The sequence below is a fragment of the Epinephelus lanceolatus genome, chromosome 8 (genome assembly GCF_041903045.1).
Source record: "Epinephelus lanceolatus isolate andai-2023 chromosome 8, ASM4190304v1, whole genome shotgun sequence".
Lineage (NCBI taxonomy): Eukaryota > Metazoa > Chordata > Actinopteri > Perciformes > Serranidae > Epinephelus > Epinephelus lanceolatus.
In genome coordinates, this window is record NC_135741.1 from 2,638,172 (window position 1) to 2,649,344 (window position 11,173).

Genomic DNA, 11,173 nt, shown 5'->3' on the forward strand with positions numbered 1-11,173 from the left:
GGTCTCGCGCTGGCTGGTTGGTGCAGCCTGGACTCAAATGTCTTTGTTGCCATGTGCGGAGCCTGGGCTGCCTACAGAGACCGGACTTTTTCACAGCATATTCAGAGGACATGTAGCTAGCGGATCGTGAGGAGATGTTTGCTGTATGTGACAAAAACTTTTCAAGCTTAGGAAGACTTAGAGAGCCTTTAAGTAATAATTTGACTCAGCAACTTTCACTTGTTTTGGAGTAATATTTGATCAGGAGTATCTATACTTTGACTTAAATAACAGAGTTGTGTACTTTGTAATAACAGACCTTGCCGTCCAGCGGCAGTAACATTGCTGACAACTACTGTGGTATAAAGAGCGAGATAGTCTGCACAGGGCAGGTGGGAGTGGAGCTGGGTAGGTCAAACAAACCTTACCCACAACCTCACTGTTTGTTTCCCGTGTGAAAGGAGATAGTAGTTTTTAATTCACATCGACTCGGACCTGCATTTATCATCCCTGTCCACAGAGGCAGCCGTCTGTCTCCTGTGGTGTCGTGAGGACAATTTTCTTTGTTGTAAATCAGTGATACTGAACCCAGATGACCTAAAGGACGGTACAAGGTTCGGGTGAACTCCACTCGACAGACTAAAAGCTGTGACTGAGAAGACACTTCAGATCAGTTTCAGTCTCTGCACTCAGACACCAGCAGCCCACATCTTCTAACCCATCAATCTCCTTCACCCTCCGTCACTCTGGATGCTTTTCCCGTTTGGCTCCTCCTCCTCTTCCTCTCTGTCACTGAAACTGAATTTCTGTTCTCTCGTAGCTGGACTATAAAGGCCGTTGACACCCATGAGGTATTTTATCTGCCAGGCAGAGCAGCCAAAACACCCCCACTCTTCCTGTGAAATTAAAAAAAAAAGACAGAGAGCTGTGTGACAGATGGACGGGGAGACTGTCTGTGTTTAAGGGTTTCTCTTTGGCAGGAAGGTAGCCTACATACGGCTGGAGCGCTATAGCAGTGTCTAGTTTGTGTGTGTGTGATTATTGTGATGCCGTTTTCCTTGGCTGGCTCTCCTTCATTAAAATAAGACAGAACGGCAGTCAAACAATGGTCAGTGTGCTCTGTGGCTGCTGACAACACATTTACAGTAGAGATCTGAAACAGACCTGAACCAGATGTGCATGAACTACAGCAACATAATTACAGTGTCTTAAATGTAAAGTCGTAGAATAGGGCTGCACATAACGGCTATTTTTTAAAATCGATTAATCTAACGTTTGTTTGTTTTTTGTTGTTTAATCTAACGACTAATTCAATCAATTATTCTAGACTTCAAATTTAAAAGGATTGCTGTATTCTTTTAATCAGTATTTTTTGGTCAAGTACGTGACTTGTTTTAAATAAGAATTAAAAGACAAATCTTGATCAAATGTTACTCCGAGGTTTCTTAAGGTAGTGCTAGAGGCCAGAGCAATGCCATCTAGAGAAACTATGTCATCAGATAAAGAGTCTCTGAGTTGTTTGGGGCCAAGAACAATAACTTTTTTTAACATTTCTAATGATGTTACCTAAAGGAAGCATATATAGAGTAAATAGGATTGGTCCGAGCACAGAACCTTGTGGAACTCCAAAACAAACTTTAGTCCGTAAGGATGATTCATTATGAACGTGAACAAACTGAAAACGATCAGATAAATAAGATTTAAACCAGCTTAGTGCAGAACCTTTTAGGCCAATTAAGTGATCCAGTACTACTAACAGAAACACATTCAGCGAGTTGATAATCCTAAGATATCACACCTGGATGGGGACAAAATATTAACGGTGCCATCTTAAAGCGCTGTGGGATGCTTTGGCGTGCCAGCTGTACTGCTGTGAGAGGTTTTTTAGCTGCAGCTGTAACAGTGTCTTGATTGCAACACCACAGACAAAGGGACAGTTTGTCTTAGTCTTTACTGTCCACTTGCAAAACACAGAACAAGCAGGCTGGTGTAACAGTGAAAAAGTTCAACTCCATGGCTTTCATGGCTCCATAAATGAGTGGAGATAGGTTGTGGAAATACAATAGTTACAGCAGTAGGGAGCTCTGAAGCTGAGTTGCAGCAGAAACACTGTATGAACACTGCAAGCATGTGAGCTGCATCAGTTTAGCGAGGTAGCCATCATGCGCTGCTCAAAGCAGGCAGTGTGGCCCGGGTGCTCCTTAATTGTGATAACGCCTATGCACGTTTTTCAAAACCATGTATTTCCATAATCTATGACATTGATTACGTCAATGAATCACCCCGACCCTTCACAGAAACAAAAATAATTTTGTTTTTATTGCTTTAAAGGTCCGTTTGTGGAGAGAATTGAACCAACAACAAAACCCACATGCCAACATTCTTATATTTAGCTAGTCTCATGTAGCCAGATCGATCTCCACAGTGTTGTGTCAGAGCTCGAGACAGGTCTGGAATCACAGATCATCCTTCTGCTATAAGAGAAAAAATTCTCTGTGTCAGATACTGCTTGTTTTGTCACAGCTGTGATGGGCAGAGCTAGGCTCAGGAGGCAGCTACAGCATTCTTGCAAAATCATGTCGGGGGTGAACCTGTTTTCGTGAAAGACTTGCATGTGGGGAGGCGAACTCTGTCATTAAAATGGCTTTACAAAACAAACTGCCACAAAAGACTTAAAACGTCATATGTTGACTGTGTGAATCAACTTTTGCCGATAAAATAGACAAACAGAATTTGATAGTGGAAGCCCTAGAGGTGAAGCTTGGCTATACTTCAGCTCTGGAGGAGCTCACTGGACCAGTTAAAACCCAGCCACTTCTCATCCTGAAGTCATCAAATGCAAGTGATTTCAGTGTCAGAGACCGAAGCCAAAACCCACCTTTTGCAGTGTTATGATGCGCCACAAATTGGCTGGACGGCACCTGTTGCAGCGGTATGATACACCACAGCATGGCATCAGCTTGAAATGATGCCATGCTGTGGTGTATCACTTCATCATTTTTACTTCATACAAGTGTAGAGCCAAATCACGTGCTTTAGCTGACATCCCACCATTGGTTGTGTTGTCCTGGAACGTCAACAGCAGACACCGGAGGACACCTAGTGCGTAATAAGTAGATGTGAAAGTCCAATGACAAAGTGTTGATATGTGAGCACGTGTTGTCAAACCACAGATCAGGAACAGATCAGGCACTTGTGAGGTCACTGTCACTGGTGCATGATACTACCAGAGTTAAAAGATGTGGCAAATTAACTCCGACCGGCCGTGTCAGAATCAACATCAGGCGTGAGAGGTCTGCGAGATGGATCCTGGGCTTTTCTGAGGTGTGTTCACAATCTCTTTTATTTGTTGTAGAGCTTTGAAACAATTTACCGACAGAAGAAAGCAGGCATTCGTCAAAACTTGACATTTTCAGCGTGTACGTTGTTGTTGTTGTTGTTTCCTTCAGTGAAGGAGATTTGAAACAGTTCACACAGATAGCAGCAGAGAGGAAGAACGCCAGCCAGAATAGTCAACCAATGGAGGGTTTATAGCCACAGTGTACATCTGGTCAGTCAGACCTCGCTGCACAAACTCTGGCTCCAAATCATGTCACCAGTGCAAGATGGCAGTGCCAGTATCCGGGATATTTTGGCTTCATTTTTTGTACAGTGGGACGACATGGAGACCTGTTGTCCATCTTTACATACAGTCACTGGTCTGGACCAACCAACTGCCACTGTCATCCACAGAGCCGCACCACCAGCACGGCTAAAACTAAAGAGTGAAAAAGTACCAACCACAATGACCTTTAGACAAAACCAGGTTATTTCCATGTCTGCCTGCTCCGCTCGCTCTTTCATTTTCATCCTGCGATCTCTCTCTGTTCAGCAAATTGAGTTTCCTCTCAAGCAGTTCCATTATCTCCTCCACCTCCTGCAGGTTCCTCCCATACCTTCCCTCTGCCTCCACCCTTTCCTCCATCTTCATGTCCTCCTTCACTTAAAGGCTTAATCCACTTAACCTGTGTGTGTGTGTGTGTGTGTGTGTGTGTGTGTGTGTGTGTGTGTGTGTGTGTGTGGGCGAGGACCGAGGGTTAAGATGCAGCAATCAATACAGCAGATGAGGATCTTTCTCTCTCCTCCCTCATGTCCTTGTCTCATGTTTGGCATTGTCTGGGACATGTCATACACACGCACGCATGCACGCACGCACGCACACACGCACGCACGCACGCACGCACGCACGCACGCACGCACACACACACACACCCTCTTCTAATATGGATAGTTTACCGTAAGTGTGACTCAGCCTTCATGACTGGCATACAAAATACCAAGAAACTGCAGCACGCACACACACACACGGACACACACGAACACACACACACATCTTGTACTGATTAAAGACAACCTGTCATCTTCAGCGTGAGGATGGGAGGAGTGAGAGAGAGGATGAAGAGTTAAAGAAGACAGAGGAGGAGGAGACAGCAGCACAGATGGAGACAGAGATGGGAGGATGTAGAGGGGTTAACGGTTTTATTTAATTACACATCAATAAATCCTGTAAGGCAATTAGACCCATTAGGTTTATGAATTCTGCGCCCGCTGCTGCCTCTACTCTCCTTGTTTAACACTGCTGCACGAACATCGCTGTACTTTTATTCATCTTCTTAATGCCTCACCTGAACATGAACCATGACTAACAACACTTAATTCAAGTTTAACTCCTTACGCTAAATATAGAGCAAGATAACAAAATACTTTTTACCCTCAGTGTCATCTAAAGCTTAGTCCTGATCTAATATAAAGAACTATTACCTTTATACTAATTTAAAATCACTCCTAATTAGTCTGACCCACAGGATGTAGACTGTGGCCATGAGCCTGCCAGCATTCTCCCTCCCTTCTGCTAACCACATGTTAAAGTTATCAAAACAACAACTTCAGAGCCAACAGCTTACAAGCTGGAAATCTGATTGTGCAATAAGGCTGCCTGCTTTGTGGTTTCTGTGAATTGTAAAGATCTACAACGAATAAAACAACTTGTGAACACCGGCCTTCACATCTGATCTACGTAGGACTCCTCTTATGGCCGGTATACACTGTGTGACTCTGGGCTGTCCCAGACGAAAGATGACCATCGTGGGAGAAACGTGGCGATATCTTTGGTCGTGGCTCTAAAACGGTGGTCTTACGTCGCACTGTGAGACAGGTTCAAGGACGGCCGTTGTCAACGTCTTGCGACCAAAGATAACTTGAGATAAAATTCTGACGGTGTCAGAAATTTAGGATGACTATCTCACAGTGTGACAGCTGCTACGACCTACGCAGGGCTGGACTGGGACAAAAAATCGGCCTGGGCATTTTGAGTCTAGTCCGGCCCACCAGGTATTGATGAAAAGACAATGAAGCCTATGAATGAAAACAAACTTTCTTGTGACACCGCTTGTACACTGTCTTGTTGGTGTATATGTACTTGTCTAATAAATTTAAACCTACACCATCCTCCCAGTCCCATTATTCTATACAATACTTACTTAGAGGAACCCAAAAGGCTGCTTGGTCTAGTGAACCTCCTGAACAATGAACGTATGATGGGATCCTGAAAATTGGACAGTGAGGAACAGAGGTGAGACATGATCATTGATGAATATTAAAATGAATAAATGACAGATTTAGTAATATTTTCATAGACTTTGTACTCACATTCACCTTTAAAAAGTGAAGGGATGGAAACATGCCCACAATAAAACAAAATACAGATAATTATTGTCCACAAGAGTTTGCTGTTACATGTCAGTAAAAAAAACAATAAGATAAAAACACAACTTATCTAGAATAAAGAGGATATTTATGTATAAAAGACAAATACATTTAAGTAGTTACTTTCAACTCCAAGCCACTTTTATGTTAATGAGCAGCATCACATCTCCTGGCAAATCCTAATTTGATTCAATTTAAATTATATTTGCAAGTGTAGAGGGTTTATGATGAATACTAGCCTAATCATTTGGTTTTACATGAACATTTTTGCTCTGTTGAGCTTTAGCTGTTTCAGAGTAAAGAATTACTGCATAGTGCACTTATATCAATTAATAGACATTGAAATATTTTACTACCTAACTAATAAAGACTATACTTAACTAAATGAATAAAATAAAGTTACTGAAGCACTAAGATCACCATCACTAGTATAACATCATAGAAACAGCCCAGCAGTAGAGAAACCCCATCATGCTGCTCAACAGCCAGCTAAATTGTTAAATGGCCTACTCATAACTATGCTGTGTTAAGAGTTAGCAAGCACAACGAAAATAAACTATCAACCAAACTTGATTCATATCTGACCCAGGTAGACTGCTGTTCATCACTTCTTACCTGAAGTTCAAATTCCCCTCCAGTCGCACCGACTGTGCCGTCGTCATATAATGTGGCGGCCGCGGGTCTCCTCCTCCTGCCTCCCCTTCACCTCATTACCTGCTGCGGCTGCTTTGGATGCCAGTGCAGGTGCGGTCACTGATGCTGCCGCTGAAGAAGCTCCGCCATAGCCAGCAAACATCTGTGTTATTTTAACACATTTGGCAGCATCTTCCTAAAGAGCTTGTCTCTTTTTCTCTCTTATTTTTTCCGCACCTCCTTTGAGTTTCTTCTCAATTTTGTCAATCTCCTCTCTCTGTATGATTGATTGACTGGCAGCTGAGGCCCAAGTGGGAGGGGGCATCGGCCCTCGGCTGTAATTGGTCCAGCCCAGAATCAATCATGACTAATGGGCCGATCTACCAGTTTTGTGTACCAATGGGTATCATGACATGACTAAAAAATAAAAAAGAAAGAAAAAAAATAAAAAAGGCCTGGCCCAAAATTACCATCGGGCATACCGGGCATACGTCTACTAATCAACCAATAGAAATGCAGCACGAAATGACGCAATGGTCACCGCAACACCAGCGCTAAACCCAAACAAATGATCGCTTGCCATGGAGGTAAAACAAACAAAAAGAAGTGTGTGTGGAACTCCCAGAAAGAGGAAAGTTTGGTGGAGCTGTGGCAGCAGAAGCCTTGTTGATTTGATGTTTCCTCCAGCTGCTATCATGACCGCCAGAAAAAAGACGCTGCATGGAAGGAAACTGCAACTGCAACTTCCAGGTGAGCAAGCTACCTATGGTGGCGCAGATGGATGACGTACGCTGATGCGGTGCACGCTGATGACATTGCATATTGACGTACGTCGTAACCTGCGATTCAGTCGTAAACGGCCATTGTACAATCTGCACACATCAAACTTGACGTTGTACCAAAGTTTATTAGATCCACATCTCACAGTGTGTCATGCAATGGTCTATAAGATTGCTAAAATCGCACAGTGTATAGAGGGCATTCGTTCATTTTCAGAGATGAAAGTTTAGTGTGATTCACCAACTATTTTTCACTATCCATAGCCTCTCGATCAACTATTTTGCACTGTATCACATTGCACTGTACGTATTGGTTTTTCGTTGTGAATTATTGTCTGTTTGTTATTTGTTTTACATATTATGACTTCTGTGTTCCTGTTTTTTTGTTTTTTAATGGCCTGAGGTCTTTTTAACATCATGCCGGAGGACTGCAGTTGAAAATTAGCCTTTGGCTAACACCGGCACATTTACAGCAATGTTCATTAATGTGCACTGTCCTCTAAATAAAATAAATAAATAAATAAATAAATAAAACTCTGTGAGAGGACACCAGTTTAAACCTCCAGACTAACATGTTGCACATGAAGAAACAAGTTATGTTTCTGCTTCTTAACAGTCACATGGATAAGTCAGAGTTTACAATGAACCTGGGGACAAATCCTAGTTGGCTCACATTAGTTATTTGTTGAGAGCATAAATAGAGAGATGTTGAGCTTTTCAGATGATGATCAGTAAGTGTGTGCTCGTAAATCAGCCCTTAAACCTGTCACACACTGCTGGAGACATGACACACACATGTTATACAACCTGTCACCTTGATTCTAATGAATACATGAATTAGCCTCACTTAGTTTAAAGATAAGAAATATATAGAAAACATCATGACTAAAAGTTGACAAAAATATTTTGAATTTTCATTGACTAAAACTAATAAACATTTTCATCTCAAGACTCAGACTAAACCTAAAATAGCTGCCAACATTAACACTGGTCCAAGGCTGCTAAAACATGCTCCATCTGATCAGGGTCTGATATTGCCGTCCATAAATCCAACAAGCTAAACTGACAGAACATGGACGTACCTCATCTACACATATAAACTGTGTGTGTTACTACAAAACAGTATTGTGAGAGGATTTAGTCTCTACTGTTAATAATGAAAAACACTAAATCTTTACTTCAGTCAATCTTTGGCTGTTTTGTGTCCCTGCATGTGATTCACACATGATTTTGTGGTAAATCAATACAAACAGGGAACTATCAATACCTGCTCACTGAGGAGAGGAAAAGATTTCCTCTTCACAAAGTTTAAATCTCGATGCACTGATGAAATATCGGCACACTCTCCGGTCGCAAACACTGAGGAATCACATTAAGGAATTTAAACTGACTCTGTGAGACAGTCGCTTTCTTTCAGTATCGACGAAAGACTCGACTAATGTGAGCTACTGGACAGAAGGGTTGACGTGGTTATTGGAGAAGTCTAAAAATCAAAGTGGGCAGAGACTGAGCACACACACACACACACACACACACACACACACACACACACAAGCTGCTGTCAGTCTCAATGTCTCTGTGTGTTAATGGCTCCAGCTACAGGACTCTGTAGGAGTCTGCAGCCAGTGTGACCACCAACGCATGACCAAGAAATCTAATTTAATTTAAAGAAAATGGACAGACCTCGTGCCTGATGCTACAGAAAATAGAGTGGTAACTAACTAAAGTACATTAATGACTGTACTTAAGTTCAATTTTGATGCTCTTTACCTGAGTATTTCCATTTTAGGCAGAATCATCACCCCCTCCTCTACATCCATTCACCTCCAGTCACCTTATCCAGAGCTCATCAAAAGCCCACTCCTCTTCTCATCCAGATCCTCAGCTCCCTCTTCATCTCATCACCACCATTATCCACCGTCCTGGAATATATGACATGATGGGGTCTAATTGCCAAAGACTTTTCACCTTTCTCATACTTATGTAGACAAAACTGAAATCCTGCTTGTCGGCCCTGAAACAAAAAGAGAAATGCTGCTTAATAATCTGGGGAATTTAACTCCCTGGATTACATCTGAGGTGACAAGTCTTGGTGTGATCCTTGATTCAGATCTGAGCTTCAAGTCCCACATTAACAAGGTGATGACATCATCATGTTTCCACCTCAGACACATCGCTAAGGTACGACCATTTCTAAATGAAAAGATGCAGAGAAATTGATTCATGTCTTTATTTTAGGCCGACTCGACGACTGTAACGCACTTTTTACTGGCCTCCCAAAAACTCCACTGACAGACTTCAGCTCATTCATAACTCTGCAGCTGTGAACCAGAACCAAGAGGAGAGAGCACATCAGGCCAGTCTGAGCTGCTCTGTTCTGACTTCCTGTTACATGTACAGTTGATTCTAAGCTCCTCCTCCTTGTATACAAAGCCCTACATGGGCTGGGACCGAGCTACATTATTATTATTATTATTATTATTATTGTTATTATTATTAATATACACACTTTTGTCTGTTGTTAGAGTCCACCGTCATATTGACATCTGGTGCCAGCTGGGACAGTAGTACAGTTGGAATATTGAAGACATATTGCAAGTTACTCACAACCCTAATTCTGACATATATGGCTGACTTGGTCTCGTATGATTTTATTACCAAGATACAATGCTAAACACTTATTTGAAGCAGTAAAAAATAAAGTGAGAAGCATCCCAACATGAAGCAAAAAGTCCTCAACAAAAACAAGCTGATCTGTAATCTGTCTGCCTGAAATACGAACTGTCAGCACTGAGAGCGAGGACAACAGTCACACAAACACACATATTTCCTGATGAAGCTTTCTGAAGCACTCTGACACACTTCACAGTTTCATATGACACAATGCATATCACCACACACTGGTAAATGAACACACTTCACCTCCGTATTCTACATTTAACACAAAGACGCTGGTGTTATAATGAGGTGGTGTGTAAGGGCTCCAGGCGAAAGCTCTGCCCTCACTGATTTAATTCTGGTGCAGTCAGCAGCGTGTGATGTTTCATTGACATTTGACATTTTTTAATATTTCATGTCTGATAATATTGAAAAAGAGAGTAAAGAAAAATCAGTAAGGACATCCAGAGAAACGATGTGAGAAAAAGAAAAAGAGATAAAAAAACAATACACTTTTCAAACTGCTAATGTTTTATTCATTTTAGATTTGTTTCATTAAAAATATTAATTTACTCCTTCTATTTGAGTTGATTTTAATAGCAAGATTATTTTCAGAGATGCTGTTTGTGTCTGAATAATTCTTAACAATGATAAAAACAAACTTGTATTTACACAGTATTTCATATTCCTGTTATAAACATCAAATTAATATCTTATTTTGGGCTGAAATATGGACCATTAAGGAGCAAAGGATCAGCAATTTAAGTTTTACAAGCCCCTGATCTGATGAACCAAATATAGTTTTTCACAGGAGAATTTTTTTACAGCACTGGAGCATAAATATCAAACAGTAAAACTGAAATGAACATACTTGTGAAGGAGAAGAAAACACAAAAGTTTATAGAAACGTCTCAGTTTAAGTTAAAGCATTTTAAAACCTCGTTAATATAATGTAAACTTAAACTGAACAATACTGCTGAGCAGAGAGGGATGTGTGGAGCTAACCTACAACTACGGATGCAGGATAATATCGGCACGTCATTGGTTATTGGCCAATATCGACTTTTAACTGGAATCGGGCAACATGTTTTTTCTCATTATGCACAATGAATGAATATTACATACATTTAAATGTTGTATTTCATGTCTCCATCTGCTGGTGGGCCGTCATGAGAAGAGTATGCAGGTATAATATGATGTTAATTCCACTACAGAAGAGACTTGGTGATCATTAAAATTAGGTGGGAAAAAAGTGGATATATGGTATGGGTTATTGGCCAAATAAGCTGTTATATACTGGCATATCAAAATCCAATATCGTGCATTCCTACTTTGCATCCACTTTGTAAACACAAGTATGATGCTGAGCGTTTTAAACT